The sequence below is a fragment of the Cervus canadensis genome, chromosome 31 (assembly GCF_019320065.1).
Source record: "Cervus canadensis isolate Bull #8, Minnesota chromosome 31, ASM1932006v1, whole genome shotgun sequence".
NCBI classification, from domain to species: Eukaryota; Metazoa; Chordata; class Mammalia; order Artiodactyla; family Cervidae; genus Cervus; species Cervus canadensis.
Window position 1 is genome coordinate 24255311 of NC_057416.1, and position 15111 is coordinate 24270421.

Below are 15111 nucleotides of genomic sequence, written 5' to 3' on the forward strand. Positions count from 1 at the left end.
AGCAATTTGTTATGAAGAGATAACCATAAACTGCATTTCAACAAATGGCCTAAAAAGAAAGAAAATGAAAAACTGCAGGTAAAAAAACATTTATCCTCAATAGTAATCAAAGAATGCATATATGATACTATGGCTTTTTAAATTACTAAGTATAAAAATAATAATATCCACTACTGGGTAAAGTACAGAAAAGCAGACATTTTCATATACTGCTTTTGAGAACATAGCTTGGTAGAAGTTTTTGAAGAATACTTGCAACATAACAAAAATCTTAAAATATGCTTATCTTTGCCCCAGCAACCTCACATCAAGGCATTTATCTTAGGATATGACTTTTAAAAATTAAACATTAGGTATAAAGACATTAAGTTGTATTTATGATGGTAAAAAATGAGCCAAACAGATTATCCAATAATAGGACACTGGTTAAAATGAACAATGGAATAGTAATATGATAAAAAAAATTATCACTAAAAAACAATACTTGAGGTTACTGATCACTAGTAATGATGTGCTAGCTTGCATCCAACTAACAATTCTACTGAAAATAATAAGAAATTCTATACAATTAAAAAAAAAAACTGGTTTTAACTTCCAGCTTTTGGTCTAGTATATAAGGAGTTCTCACAACAAGAAAAAAGCTGGACAAACTGAAAATCAGTAGCTCTTCATGCATCCATTAGATATTTGAGGTTACAGGGAACACAGAGTCCCTCAGAATTGGAGAAATAGATAGGTGGATACAGAGAATTGGAATTTACTGGAGAATTCCAGGAGCAGAAACCTCCATGGGAACCAGTATTCAGGTAGGAAATCCTGAAGTGTAATTGACAAATTGCTGGAGGCTCAGTGTAGACAAGTCAGAGAGATAAAAACTCCAGGGAAGGGAGGGCCATCCTGGGGTAGTCACCACACTTTTTTAAGTGTTACCTCCTGGAGATCTATCAGGTCCTCCCAAGGGAGATCAGAAGAAAGTTCCCTCCTGCTCCTGGCAGGGAAGGGGGAAAAGTAGTCACATTGAAATACGTCCTAGAGCATTCTGTTCTTCATAATAAGGTCAGCTTTCAACAGGCTGTCTTTTCAGAATCTAACCAGCTGAGATTCTCCCAGAGCTTAACCATCCATGGGAAAGGGAAACACCCAGTTCCAGCCTCTGGTCTTTCACCTGGGAGAAGGGAAATACCCAACTCCATCCTCCCCCCTCTAGCTTTCCTGCTCACCCACATGTTCGTGTTGGAACTAAACTAAAAAGCACTTGTAAAGGTGGCAGCCCAGGAGCACACGCTCACTAAAAAACTGAGACCTAATTGTAGGATTATAGAATGTTCTCACTCCCCCACTCTCACTTGACCTTATACCAGGTCAAGAGGATTCCTACTGACAACAGGGCAATGCAACTGAAAGAACCACACACCTCAGAGCTTATTTAAGAAGAAGCCTCTAGGAAAAGGCAATGTGGGAGACAAAAACAAAGACACCAGAGGAAATCTGATCCTCCAACCCCACAACTACAGTAAACAATGAACATGACGGAACCCCCAGCCAGCCAATCATAAAAACTCACACTAAAGTACTATTTATCTCAGTTCCTTTAACCCTGTATATCATGTCCAGCCACCTAAAGAAAATTACAAGACATACTCAGAGGTTTAAAAAAACACAGTTTGAAGACACAGAGCAAGCATCAGAACCAGAAGCAAACACATCAGGGATCTTGGAAATAGCAGATTGTGAATTTAAAACAACTATGATGAACATGCTAAGGGCTTCAGTGGAAAAAAGTGGACGAGTGCAAGAATGGATGGGTGATATAAGCACAGAAACGGACAATCGGAGAAAAAGTTGTAAGGAAATGCTAGAAATCAGAAACACTGTAATAGAAACAAAGAAGTGAAGGAAAAAGGGTGGAAACAGATGTGGTTACATTAATATCAGAGCAGATGTCAAGCCATGAAATATTATTAGAGATAAAGCTCATTATAGAGTCATTTCATCAAAAAGACAAAACAACTATAAATCATATGCTCCTAATGACAGAGACTCAAAATAAGAAGAAAATTGGCAGAACTAAAGAGAGAAATAACAAATCCACAATCATGACTGGAGTTTTTAACACCCCTGTCTCAGTAAATTGATAGAAGTAGAGAAACTCAACAAGGATTTAGAAGATTGGAACAATAATACCAAACCAACTTAGTCTTACTGATATTTATAGAATATTATACCAAACAAATTCAAAATACACAGTCATTTCAAATGCACACAGAACATTCATCAAGCTAGACCATAAAACAATTTTGAGTGCTTAAAATACACAGAATATATGCTTTAAACACACACTGATCACCGTAAGTTCAAGAATGACAGAAACATAACTTGAAAATCTTCCCACTTTACTTATAAATTAAGCAGGACACTCCTAAATAATCCATGGGTCAAAAAAGAAATCACAAATGACATCAGAAAATATTTATAACTCAACAGTAATAAAAAATAAATCAATTTGTAGGATGGAGCTGAGACAAGGCTTAGAGGGAAACTATAGTTTTAAATGTTTACATTAGAAAATAAAAGTTTAAAAATCAATTATTTTCACTTTAAAAAGTTAAAAGATTAAAAATAAACTTAAGAAAATTAAAAAAGAAGGAAATTAAGAGCAAAAGTCAATACAATAAAAAACAAACTATAATAAAAGAGCCTCTGAGAAACTGTCAGACTCTAGAAAAGTCTAAAAAGATATGGCAACTAAATGTCAGTGGTATTCTAGATTGGATCCTGAAACAGAAAACGGATATTAGGTGAAAACTAAGGAAATGTGAATAAATAATGGACATTAGTTAATAATAATAATGTACATGTACTGGTTCATTAGCTATGACAAACATACCCTAGCAGTGTAAGTTGTTAACAACAGGAGAAATTGGGTGTTGTGTATATAGGTATTACCTGTTATATCCTTGCAACTTCTCTATTAACCTAAAACTCTCCTTCTCAATTCACTTTATGAAGGTAGCATAAGCCTGATCCTAAAACCTGAAATGGACATTACAAGAAAAGAAGATTATAAACTAATACTATTTGTGAGATATATATAAGAAGAATAATAGAAATTGACTATTTAGTGCAGAAATGCAAGACTGGTTCAATGATCAAAAATCAATTTCTCACCACATCAACAAAATAAAGGAGAAAATCATATGACCATCACAACTGGTCCAGAAAAAGCATTTAACAAATCCAACATTCATTCATTAACAAAAACTTAGCAAACTAGAAATAGAAGGAATTTTCTTTTTCTGTTAAAAGGCATCTATGAAAAGCCCACAGCTAACATCATGCTTGCTGGTGAAATAGTAAATGCTTCTCCAAAGACTGGAAATAAGTTTGGGATAAATTTTAAAATTCATGAGCTATTTATACTTTTTCAAGTATTTCTATATCCAGAAAAAGTTTCAATGTAACTTAACATTTATTGAATACTTACTAGGTGCAAAGCAGCTGCCGGGTGTTGGGAATTTTTTTAATGGTAAAAGTCCATCTGTCAAGGGATTCTAAAACAAATGCAAAAGACGGATACTCAGTGAAAGTAACTAAAATCACTTCAGTATATGTTGGAGGTCAAAAGAAGCAAAAGATAATAAATAGCTCAGGCTTTCAGAATCCAGATTCTATAGGATAGAGAATAACATATTAAGTAATTTAAATTTTATTTTATAGGCTATGGGACTTTCTCAGCTCCTGTTTTAGGTCTTTGAACAGAAGAATGATATAAAAAAGATTCTACAACCTACATGATCAAAAGCACATTTTGCAAATATTTCAGTAGGTCTGGGGCTCTGTGCTTTGACTAACATTTTACTACAAAGCAATTGATAACCAGAGAGGTGACTGATTTTCTCAAAGCTACAGATCAAATAAATAGGAAGAAAGCATGGGAAATTACAGTGAATATGAAATAGGATATGGACTTCCTTCAGCTTTTATGATGTCTACCATCCCAACTGTTGGTTATGTATCTTAAAGAATAGAAAAATGGAAAACAGGAGTCATTTTTGGTTTTGTTTTTGACAGTTCGGTACATCAGAAACATCCAACACTATTCAGACAATGATAACCAGGGGAGGATGAAATAACTGGAGGAACGGGGGAAAGACTTAAAATTGGCTACAAGGAACAGATGGTCTTCTGCACTGCATTCCCACCTTCCTTTCTCTCTTCCCTACACCCACGTGCCCACCATCCAAGTGTGCACACGCTCACACACACTTGCACACACACACACATGCACAATTTGTGAGTTCCCCACAGATGCCATTAGTACTGACAACTAATCCACTGATACAGAAATCTGTCTTCTTCCCATTTTCAGTGGATAACTGGAAGGCATGAGTATAAGCAGATGTAGAAATTAATAATTATTTGAGTAAAAACAGATGAGATGCTGATAGCAAGCTGATGCTAATGAGCAGTGAGAAAGAAAAGGCTTCCAAGGATCTCATCAGACAGATTCCAGAAGCATGAGACTCCTTGCAAATGGTGAATCCTACCGTCATCAGGAGAGTGGGGTCAGATCAATCTAGGGGACAAAGTACTGATTCTTAACAAGCACGCAATTCTTGAAAGATTGTCCCTACCACATTTAATGCAGCAGAGAGAAAGCAAGACAGACTGGAAAAGTTTGGGAGGTCATGCTATGCAGAGGGCAGAATCTTAGTCCCCGAGGAAAACAATCAAAGGATTCTGTATGGTGACACATCCAGCCAATTTGCCTCGAACTGTCCCAATTCTAGTGATGAAAACCCCACATTCTAGGAAGTTCTTCAGTCCCAGACAAACCAGGACAGCTGGGCATCCTGGCTTGGGAAGGCTCTTTAACCCTAAGAACTGGAGGTCAAGGTTTTAGGCGATAGGTCACATGCTGTATGGCTTCAAAGCCCTAGATACTGTCCATCCACACGAGCAGGAAAAGAGTAGATGCCACACCCCTCCTCCGGAGCCAACCCCACTGACTTGGAGCCCATGCCATCCAGACTGTTAAGGGTGGGCTTTTCAAGGCAGAGAGACATGCCATGCTCCCCTCACAGCGGTCAAATCTACTGCTTCCTCTCTCTCTTTTTTTTTTTAACATTTTATATCGGGGTATAGCTGATTAACAGCGTTGTGACCGTTTCAGATGAACAGCAAAGGGACTCAGCCATACACAGACATGTATCCACTCTCCCCCAATCTCCCCTCCCATCCAGGCTGCCACGTGACACTGAGCAGAGATCCTCGTGCTCTACGGCAGGACCTTGTTGGTTTTCCATTTTAATACGGCAGTGTGTACGTGTCCATCCCAAACTCTCTGACTATCCCTTCCCTCCCTCCTTCCCCTGCTTGCAACCACATCTACTGCTTCCTCCTGATTCACTATGGTAGCCTATCCTCTGAGAAAGAGGTTGCATAAGACTCCTCTCAAAGAGCACCAAACACTACCCGAGATGCTTTTCTCGGGTTCAGCAGACTCCTGAATACAGCCAGGGCTATGTGCTTCGGGGTGATGACAACAGCTGACGCCAACTGGGCACTCACTGCGCTCTGCAATCTAGGGCCACGGCTGACAACGTGGGCTGCACCCTGCAATAACCTGTATCAGCTCCCTAGGTCTGCTGTAACAAAGTATGACACTGGACGGCTGTAAACGAAAATGCATTCCCTCACAGTTCTGGAGGCTAGAAGTCAAATCCTCGGGGACCAAGATTCTGCCCTCTGCGTAGACTGATCCCCAAACTTTTCCAGTCTGTCTTGCTTTCTCTCTGCTGCATTAAATGTGGTAGGGACAATCATTCAAGTTCTGCAGGCTAGAAGACTTCACCTGGGACTTCTCTGGTGACACAGTGGATAAGTATCTGCCCACCAAGGCAGGAGACACGGGTTCGATCCCTGGTCTGGGAAGATCCCAGCAAGTCCATGTGCCACAACCTCCGAGCCTGTGCTCTAGAGCCCAGGAGCCCCAGCCACTGACGTCCACATGCCCTAGAGCCTGAGCTCCGCAACCAGAGAGCAGCCCCCACTCGCCACAACCAGAGAAAAGCCCACGCAGCAACAAAGATCCAGCACAGCTACAAGTAAATAAATAAAATTATTTTTTAAATGTTTTTCTGGAGGGCTCTGAATGGGAGCCTGTTCCATGCCCTTCCCCTAGCTCCTGGCGGCTGGAGGTAATCCGTGGCATTGCTTGGCATCTACAGATGCATGACTTCAACTCTACTTCCTTGGTTACCTATGTGGCACTGCTCCTGTGACTCATCACGTCATTGTGTCTCTGTGGACACGTGTCTTTGGGCCTCTTCTCTTTCTATGAGCACATCGGTCATGGTGGTGTAAGGGCTCACCCTCACGCCGGCATACCCTCATCTTCACTAACGACACCTGCAGTGACGCTATTTACAAACACCGTCACATTCTGAGGTTCCGGGAAGAGCACGAATTTGGGAGGGGACACAATTCAACCCAGTACATACTGAAGGACATTTTTATAATCCATTTAGAACAACCCCAGACCCTGGGAATGGGACCAAGGCATCAGTATTCTTTAAAGATCTCCAGGTAAATCCACTGTGCTATTAAGTTTGAGAACCACTGCTCTGGGGAGGTTATAGGTCCCCCTTTACGTGCGTCTTCAGAAAATCAGGTTGAGTTTCCTTCACCAAAATCTTCAGCTCCCATCACCTAATCCTTATGGATTTTTTTTATTTGTAGATGGATGAATAAGCTTACCTTCAAGTCTCATCCCCAAATCACTTAAGAAGTCTGTATATAATTAAATACATCTAACTCCAATCACTTCTTTGTTCCATCTTCCCTCAGAACTCCTGTATTAAGTTGGGATGATATTAATCTCACTCACTTATGTGTCACCTTTTAAACATTTTAATTTTTTGTGTCCTATCTGCACGTTTAATCCCAAATTTTCTGTATCTTTGATATTCTCTCCCATGCTATTCATTCCATAAATGCCACTTGTCCTCTCTCTCTCTCTCTCTCTCACACACACACACTCACATGCTCTGACACACGCAAGTTACTGTTGGTGCTTCTTAAATGCTGCTGACTGAGAATCCACATTCTGCGAACTACAGTCAGATGAGAACATGTAACCAAATCTCACACGTTACTGTTTTAATGAAGGTAAATTTTGTTGAAAATCATTCATGTGCTTTTTTCTTCTAGATTTCTGAAGATGCCGTCATCACTCTAGAATTGCCCAAGGCCCCGGGAGGCTCCCAGCTACACAAAAGGCAGAATCTTTATCAAAATAGTAAAAAAGGAATGGCAAGAATAATTTTCCTTTCACGGCTTTCAGAAACCAGGCTACACAGCAAAACAGTAGGCTTGAGGCCAGGCTTTTGTCTTGAAAGCTGATGTTCCCCATTCCACCCCATCCCCTTAACCCATCCGTGCTCTCACTTTAATTACCAAGAACCAAGGCTGGATGTCACTAACGCATGAAAGACCCGCTGTCATTTGGATTCTATGCCCCTCTACCCAGGGCTCAGGTGGTAAAGAATTCTGCCTGCCAGAATTTCCCTGGGTCAGGAAGATTCCCTGCAGAAGGGAATGGCAACCCAGTCCAGTATTCTTGCCTGGAGAATTCCATGGACAGAGGAGCCTGGAGGGCTACAGTCCATGGGGCCACAGAGAGTCAGACATGACTGAGCAACTAACACCTTACTTTCACCCAGGCAGGAAAGCCAATGCGTGCTACCCCACGGCAGAGGAGACTGTCATAGAGCAGAGCTGAGGGGACCAAGGATACGTCCCTTTCCAGCCTGGAAGGTGGGGGAAGGGGAGGGCGGGAGGGTAGAGCTGTTTGACGTAGGTCTCACTTCCTTCTCTGAGCTTCGGCACAGAATAAGGAAACCAAGCGGAGTAGGAGGCATGGCCCTGGCTCCTTACATGGATTTCTAGGAAAAACAAAAACAAAAACAGTCTCAAGCTGCCTGCACCAACCTAGGGCCAGGCCACATCAGTGTGGCCACACGGCAAGGAGGGAGTAAGGAGGGCCCTCCTGATTCACTCTCTCAAGCCACCTCCCCTTCCAGCAGGGCACTGAGGCTGCGTTGACTGACAGGGCCTGTCAAGGGCCTGTGTGTGAGGACCATAGCCATTGAGGGTCAAAGGTCAGCCAGGGAACCAGCCCCAGGCCACACCAGCCACATTCAAGATGCGACACCGGAAGCAGGGGAGCCCAAACAGAGTCAGCAACCTAAGAACACAGCCCTGATAACCAAGGACCCAGCTCCTCCCCTCGCCCATGTGGTCCTAGGAGCCACGGCCCCTCGTCCAGGCACTGAATGCCTCCCCTTACACCAGATGCCATTTTTGGGGGGAAGAGAAGCAGGAGGAACATGCAGGCAATCTGAAATTCAAAGCATTTTTTTCCTAGAAAGGCTGAGCATTCCTTGAAGGCTCTGTTTAAATGCTCAAATCAGACATTCACTCTAACCAAATTAGACATTTAGTTATTTTTTTTCCACTGTGGGGTGGGGAGGGAGGGAATCATGAATTAAATGAAAACAGCTATAAACAAAATACAGAAATCACGTTGCCTCTTCCTATCCAAGCTGCAGTGAGAGTCAAGATTTTTCAAAGCCATTACACCAGCCTGCCCTTTCCTGACAGGCCAACAGCTCTGGATTCATTTCTGAAGCTGCAAAATACCCAGACAACAATGAGGACAGAAATTCTTCTCCAAACTACAGAGCAGTGAGTTACCTAGCGATGGGTCACTGATTTATCATACCGGCTGTATATAAATTAAATTTTAAAACGCAAATTGATTTCATTTCCAGTTACTAAATATCCAGGTGGCTTGCTGCATTAATTACAATTGACGTGGAGGTTAATAATTTCGCCCTCTGATCTCCACCTCTTTCAAAGCGAATGCCTTGTTAGTCCTGCTGATCACATTGTGGGGGGTGGGGGTTAGGGGAGCGTGGGAGTGGATCAGGAAGCAGGGCCCTGATGAATCATGCAGGAGATAAACTGTTCAAAGCATCCTCCCCTCATGCCTGAGCAGGGTATATTATCATGCTGGCAGCTAGCAGCAAGTGCATCAGAGGGATACGATGGGCAAGGTGACAATCGGTGAAGCCCCATCACCTGCACAGGGACCCTCTCTGTCCTCAGCATCCAGTGAAATCCCAAGGCGGGCTGCACCCTGGGGAAGAGCCAACAACTGCCCACTCCCAAGAAGCTCAGGCAGAGCGAAGCTCCAGCCACAGGCTAACAAGCTCTCCTAAGACGGATTTAGTAGCACCGCCATGGGGCAAAACCGGGAACCAATAATCTGAGTTCCCGCTGACATCAGACTCTTGCTAGACAGATGGGTCCTGGGCTTATTAAATTCCTAGGAAAAGGAAATCATCAGACCCTCTCATCAGAAAGTCCTGGGATATGAGACTCTGGCTCTAAGATGCCACTCAGATGCTCTTCTAAACAGAACATATGGGGTTAATTGCATTTTCTTTTCCAGTCCCTCCGCAGGCAGAGCTGTGTTTGGCAAGTGGTTTGAAGGTGAGGCTGTGGAAACCACTTGTGAAAATTAGGTGAGAAAACATCTCCTTCCTTCATCAGCTGCCAAGTGCTATTGAGTCCTCGTCCAAATGTCCTTTTGTGGACTAAGTACCAAACGTTTGACTGAAATCTCCTAATTCCAAAGACCAAAAAGCTACTTGGCAGATACCAAGACATGGATTCAAATGCCACCGGTGACAGGCACAGCAATATAGCAGCTCCATGAGACCTGCTTACAGTCCCCACTCAGCTCAGGTTCTGAATGTTCACATCAGTCTCAAAAACTACCCCAGGAACTTGAAACAATGTCATAAATGATGATCAGAATCCCAGGTTCATCCAAGTCTCTCATAGTATGGAGGAGGTATCTGTGACTTGCTGAACTCACTTTAGTGTGTTAAGCTTCTGCTCAGCCTCTTCCTAACTATACTACCCTGGATGAGTCGCTTCTCTAAGTCGTAAAATAATAATCATGTTGACACCAAAAAGGCCTCCTTCCATTCAATGAACCAAGTGTCAAGAACTACAGGAGGAGCAGAGGGTTCAAAGCACAAAGACTGGCCCACTGGCCTGGCTCTTCTGCCTCTAGCTGGGTACTCTCAGGGAGGTTTCCCCACCTTAAATTAGTAACCCAGGCAAGCTCAAACTAACCTGGATAAATTCCAACTGCTCCATTTACTAGTTATCAAGTTTGAATAAGTTACTGCCATTTCCTTACTGGTTTTAAAAAGAAAAGTATTCATAAAAACAGTATCATAAAGTTGCTATGAATATTAAGTGATAATATGCACAAATATCCCTTGGCACACTACCTGGAATCGAGGACTCAATTCAGGTGGTTATATTTTTATTGTTGCTTTTAATAAGAAAGCAGCTTATGGTAAGGAGAATACTTACCTGACACCAAAAACAGTATTTAGTAGATGCTAAGTAATTATTTTCTTCCATCAGCAAGAACCTTCAAGAAGCAAGGACTACAACTCTTTAAGAGAGAATTAAAATGAAACATGGTAAGTACAAGCACAGGGGAAATAAAGAGCGATGGGACACAAAGAAAGGCTGATTCTATCCCGAAGAAAGTAAAAGACTTCGAGAGCCCTCAGCAGACTCCCCGGGCAGGCGTCCACGTCTACCACCTTTCCAGCGCTAAGGCATTTTTTAGATGAGAAGAGAAAAAAGAGAGAGAGATTATGCTCGATTTGAGGCCAAAATCCATGACCTACGAGAGCAGATGATGAACCACAGCATGAGCTCCGGGTCCGGGTCCCTGCGAACCAATCAGAAGCGTTCCCTCTATGTCAGAGCCATGTTTGACTATGACAAAAGCAAGGACAGTGGGCTGCCAAGTCAAGGACTTAGTTTTAAATACGGAGATATTCTCCACGTTATCAATGCCTCTGATGACGAGTGGTGGCAAGCCAGGAGGGTCACGCTGGAGGGCGACAGTGAGGAGATGGGGGTCATCCCCAGCAAGCGGAGGGTGGAAAGAAAGGAACGTGCCCGATTGAAGACGGTGAAGTTTAATGCAAAACCTGGAGTGATTGATTCAAAAGGGTTACTGAAGTGTAAATATGCTTGAAATGTAAAAGTGGAATGAAACTGGAGTGATGCAAGAATATTTAATGTTCCTTTAAGAACTTACCATTTTTTAACTGGGGAAATTTGGGGGGCGTTCCCAGCTTTGTCTTTGGATACCAGTTCCTCAATTACAAATTATGATAAAACTATTTCGAACACAAGTGCTGTCAGTAGAGTAATAAATTCTGAAGTGATACTTTTTTTTCATGAAAAAAAAAAAAAAAAGACTTCGAGAAAGAGGTGACACTAGATTGAGGAAAGTCTGATTAGGATCATAGAGAATGTAGGTAGGAGAAGAGAAACTTCTCCTCCACCCTGTTATGTTTAGTGACCGGGGCCAGTGAATTAAAGTAACAAAAGACAACTTAACAAGAGAAAAGATTTATTTCATATACACATGGAGGAGGGCTCACAGAAAAGGCATGAAACTCCAAGAAGCAGTTTGGCCTATGAGCTTATAGACCCTTTTAACAAAGGGCAATACACGGTAGAGAAATGACAAGATAAAGGAGTTTGATCTTCTTAGGGATAGTAAATTGTGGGAAGGTAAATATATAAGGGAAACTGATGGGAGATAAGGGTTATTTAGTAACATTTATAAGTAAGAAACAAGCCTGGAGAACAAACCTTACTAATAAATCTTACTAAAATCTTAAATATTGAGGCTTCCCTGGTGGCTCAGATGGTAAAGAATTACCTGCAATGTGGGAGACCTGGGTTCAATCCCTGGATTGGAAGATCCCCTGGAGAAGGGAACGGCTACCCACTCCAGTATTCTGGCATGGAGAATTCCATGGACAGAGAAGCCTGGCAAGCTACAGTCCATGGGGCCACACAGAGTCGGACACAACTGAGTGACTTTCACTTTGGGCTTCCCTGGTAGCTCAGCTGGTAAAGAATCCACCCGCGGTGCAGGAGGCCGCAGTTTGATTACTGAGTTGGGAAGATCCCCTGGAGAAGGGATAGGCTACCCACTCCAGTATTCTTGGGCTTCCCTGGTGGCCCCGCTGGTGAAGAATCTGCCTGCAATGCGGGAGACCTGGAAACTCCAAGAAGCGGTTTGGCCTATGAGCTTAGAGACCCTTTTAACAAAGAGCAATAAATTGTGGAGAAATGACCAGAGAAAGGAGTCTGATCTTCTTAGAGACAGTAAATTGTGAGAAGGTAAATATATAAGGGAAACTGATTGAAGATAAGGGTTATTTAGTAAGGTTTATAAGTAAGACACAAGTCTGTAGAACATACCTTACTACATCATACTAAATCTTACTAAAATCTTAAATATTACAAATGAAATTTACATATCACTTATCTTTAATAACAAGAGTCTAACCATCTCTGGTGATTGAGTCATTCTCTTCTTCCTGGTACAGGAGACAGGAGGGGCACACTTTCAGAAAGGGAAATAAATGCCCTGCTTTTGGGCAGAAAGAAAAGAATAGAATTTCTTCTATGTCTTCTGTTTCTTAAATGCCTTCAGCTCAAAATAATCTTTGTTCCAAAGTGGCTTATTGGGGGTGTAAATATATACATATATATTATATATATATATATGCTAAGTCACTTCAGTCATGTTCAATTCTGTGTGATCCCATGGACTACAGCCCACCAGGCTCCTCTGTCCATGGGATTCTCCAGGCAAGAATACTGGAGTGGGTTGTATGGCCTTCTCTAGGGGATCTTCCCAATCCAGGGATCGAACCTGTGTCTCTTATGCTGCATTGGCAGACGGGTTCTTTACCACTAGCACCACCCGGGAAGCCCTTATTGGGAGGGTGGCATATTCTGATCCCCCCAAGAGCAAGGTCATTTCAGATAAAGGAAGAGTTTAAGCAAAGGCTTGGAACTGGAACTGTGTGCAGCATGTGTGGGGAATAATGACAATTTCGATATGGTTAGAACCCCAGGCATGTGAGTAGAAGATCCAAGGATGAATCATTACCAGAAAAGAAGTTAAAAAGGCAGAAATAGGTAGGCATTAAATTGTCCTGGGCTTTGGATGCCATGCTAAGAGTTCAGGCTTCACCTCTGGGCCAGAGTTTCTCAAGATGGAGCCCATAGATGGTCTACGTTAGAATAACCTAGAATGTTAACTAGAAAAGCAGGTCCCTGAGCTCCACTCCAAATTTAACAAGTCATAGTCTCTGGGAGAGATGCCTGGGGAGCTGCACATTTCACAAGTTGGGCAAACTAAAGTTTGAGGACCACTGGTACAGAGAGTGGGACCCTTCGAAGACTAAAGGTTACAGCTGAAGGTTACAGTAAAAATTATGACTTAGAAATAGACAGCTGTGTGGACATTGTCTTGGACAGGCCTGGAGACAGGAAAGCAAGCAAGACCAGGGGACTAAAACAGAACTATAAGCACTGAGGCCTCGGGCCAAAATACAAGGCACCCCTTTAAGGAGGGGGTGGTCAGCTAAGGGGAGACTTTTAGGCCTTTCAGAAGAAACTGAAAGAGCAAATGAGTATAGTTAGACATCAAACAGGGATGTACAATCAGCGGATAGATCTGCAGAGGCTGTTAAGATCTATCAGAGACACTGCTTCCCGGAAAGTTAGATGTGGGCGAGTGACAAGATATTATCTTCTTCTGAGGGATGGAAGCCACCAATGGCTGTAAGCAACAAAACTTCACTGTCTTTATCTAACCAATGAAGAATCCATCAGAAATCCCACCAACAGACCTGTCAGACTAAACAAGAGAGGGAAATGGATGTTACCCTCACTGTATGAACTAGAAAAAGGAATGAGAACAGAACGGGAAAAGCTCATTTTGTCCAATAATATGTATATTATTCCTAACCCCAGGAAGAGCCAGGCTATAGAAATAGAAAAATATTAGGGGGAAAAAATGGAAACTGGGAAATATAATATATAAAAATAAAGATATTCTTCTAAAAGTAAGGCGATCTGGGGCAGAAGCTAGAGAGAGCAGAACTTTGAGATAAAGCAGCTCTTTCCTAGTTCTGGTTCCATTCTTCCTGAATTCTCCTCACCACTTTTTCCAGCCATCCAGCTCTGCACATGTATTTCATTAGAATATGAATGAGGAGCCCTTTGGGAGAATTTTATGCTGCCATGGCAACGGTCTCCATGGCAACTGTTAATTAATTGGATGCTGATGAAGTAGAAGAAGAAAAAAAAAAAAAGCCAACCAGAACGGATACAACTCTAGGGGCAGTCATGGTGTATAGTAATTATATCAATTTCATTCAGCAAAGGCATGTCGCAGGTCAGAAATGCAAATATCGCCTCCGCAGCCACCACCTACTCGGAGAGGCCGGCTTTCAGATCAGACACATGTGGATGGGTGACTAGAGCCCTGACAATGCAAAACAAAACAAACACACACACACACACAAATACCCCACATACGGCTGCCCCAGCCTGGGCGGATTCCCCAGGGAGACAAACTCATTCTAACACGCGAGTGGGTTGACCCTACTGAGAGTGGCCACGGGCAGCAGCCATAACCCACGATAACTGTTTGCCTTCACGCCTTCTTTACAGCAAATGACACCAACCAGGCAGGAAAACAATGACATATGACCCTGCAGAGCTGTCCAGCTACGAAGTGTCTTCTGATGGAAGGGTGAGGAGGTTTGGTTTGTCACCACCTTCTGAAGATGGCACCACGGTTCCTATACACACACAGACAGCTCACAGTTCAGAAAGAACACTGATCTGAGGGCAGGAGAGGAGGATCGGCATAGAAGAGACCCTGAAAGAGGCTCCCACAAGTCCGCTTTCTCTGAAGAAAGCAAAGTGGAGACCAGAGACGGGGGTGAGTGGGAGGAGGCCATTGCTTTGGGGCAAAAGTTTCTCCACTACTGTCCTCCACCTTCACCCCACCTCAAGCCTGTTTCCTCAATTACCCAAATTATATGCAGACCCCAGGGAACTGGGGATTTGATTTCCTTGTATGTTTTTCCTAGAATTTTCCATTTCATTTGCCTGTTGAGGTTAAACCAA

General features: G+C 42.6%; 1 long non-coding RNA gene across 1 annotated transcript in view; it reads right to left on the bottom strand.

Annotated features, from left to right (window-relative positions):
- The window catches only part of LOC122432440, a 90834-nt gene that overhangs the window by 56806 nt on the left and 18917 nt on the right, over positions 1-15111 (bottom strand). Inside the window, exons 2-3 of the long non-coding RNA XR_006266824.1 lie at positions 3485-3551; positions 2947-3033 (exon numbers count right to left, since the gene is read on the bottom strand). This is a non-coding gene — a long non-coding RNA (uncharacterized LOC122432440). The remainder of the gene's footprint in view (positions 1-2946; positions 3034-3484; positions 3552-15111) is intronic.